The sequence below is a fragment of the Fulmarus glacialis genome, unplaced genomic scaffold, assembly GCF_000690835.1.
Source record: "Fulmarus glacialis isolate BGI_N327 unplaced genomic scaffold, ASM69083v1 scaffold2840, whole genome shotgun sequence".
NCBI lineage: Eukaryota > Metazoa > Chordata > Aves > Procellariiformes > Procellariidae > Fulmarus > Fulmarus glacialis.
In genome coordinates this window covers 37,006-38,898 of record NW_009189373.1, presented here as the reverse complement: position 1 = coordinate 38,898, position 1,893 = coordinate 37,006, and positions in this window count along the sequence as shown.

Here is a 1,893-nt window from a genome sequence, read left to right as displayed (position 1 = left end):
TCAAACTGATTGCCTCCGCACGTCCAAGCACCCGCCACACCCCAAAACGGGGATTTTTTGGGGTCACTTTCAAAGATCCCAGACACGGATGCGAATTTTATGGCTCGTCTTCTCCCTTCGAGACAAAGGAGCGCAGGAAGCGGCTCAGCACCCCGTCCTGGAGCGCAGCGCCATGTCCCCCCTCCGATAACACCCTGCACCCAGGGAGGAGGGCTCCTGCCCCACCAATGCACCCACGGGTAGGTGCATCCGCATTTTCAAGCAGCTCGGGCGCAGTCAGATGGGGGTCACCATTTCTTCACAGCCTGCATGGTACAACCCCGCAGGGCACAGCGGGACCAACCCAAGTCACCCTCGACTCAGGAAGGTGGGTTCAGATAAACGCACCCAACTAGGAAAGACCTGAACCAGCCCAGGGCAACCTGCTCCCTCCTCTTTCTCTAAGGGACAGGGACCCTTAAAGCTCCGTCCAGCCTTTCCCACGACGTTCAGGCTGTGCAGGCTGTTTTCTCGCCCTGCTCTCCCCGAGCAGAGACAGCTGCAGCAAAGGCAGCCCCTGCTGCTCCAGCGTAATGGGCTCCGGCTGTCCGTACCCCACCTGAAACCACACACAGCCTTTGTTTCGGCTCTGAGAGGGAACAGACACTTCCAGAACCCCCCTGAAAGAAAGGGGAAAAAAAAAAAAGTCTCCGTGACTCTTCCCTGACCAGGCTTTCACCTTAGTTCCAGCGTTTTCCAGGCTGCAGACACTATCTCATTCCCCCCCTGCCCCCTCCCAGCCCCGGCAATTACTGCTTAAGCTGTTAAAACAAGCGTGGCCAGTCTGGTACGAAGTGGAAAATCTGATCCTAGGGAAGCGAGCAGGCAGGGGAAAAGGGAGGTCAAGGGGAGGTGGGATGGGAGCGAGAGAGAAAAGGATCAGGCAAGGAGAAGTCTCCCTCCACCCGAGGAGAAAACCCCCTTCCTGGGGGCTCCCGAGCCAATGCCTCGGGACGCCAGCCCCAGTGACAGCCCAACGGCGACACCGGTGCCCTGACCTCCCTGCGGCATCTTTTCCATGCCAAAGTCACATTTATCCCAGGTGACTTTCAGCTTGTTCCAGCCTGGGTAGGATGGGTGAATATTGCTGCAGCACTCAGCCCTCTCCGCTCCCCGAGATCGCCCAGACCCAAAGAGGCAATTTAAGGCTTCGACTGTACTTGCAAAACCCGTCCCCGCGTGCCAGGGGCTGTGCGCAACCCCGTGCAAGCTGACGGGGAGCCTGGCTTCCTACAGCCACCTACGGTATTAAAGGTGCTGCAGGCTACTCTGTGTTTTCTTAGAGCTCCGCTACCCAAAAAATCAGCAATTCTGCGAGAAGCAAGCCTGTAATAAGAACAGTTTTAGCCTCTGCATTTGTAGAGAAGGGCAAGAAGAACCCCAGAGCCAGGAATTGTGACTTTAAGACCCCCCCGAAAATGCAATCTGAGGTTATCGTGAGTTATTTTGAGGCTGATCAGGAAGCGGCAATACGCACCTCCATCACAAGCAGTCCCAAATCCCCAGTTTTCGGCAAAACTACCACCCTTTCCCTTCAACCTCTTCCCAGCCCACACGAAAATTGATACAACTTCTCCACCTTTCAATGGGTAGTTCAAAACAAAAAAAAAGACTTTAATTTATACAAAACAAAACCATGTATAATCAGTTGAACAACATTGACTGTACAAAGGAATAAAAAAATAAAAGGATAGTCCAAAAAAACAACTCAGGAATGGTACAAGTGTTGGAGAGCAGCTACAGACTAGTGTTGACATCAGATGCAAGAATCTTTTCCTTTTAAATTAAAAAAAGAAAAAAAAGTTTTTTGCTGAGCAAACGCTCCAGGTAAATCTTTCATCCTCACTCCGGACA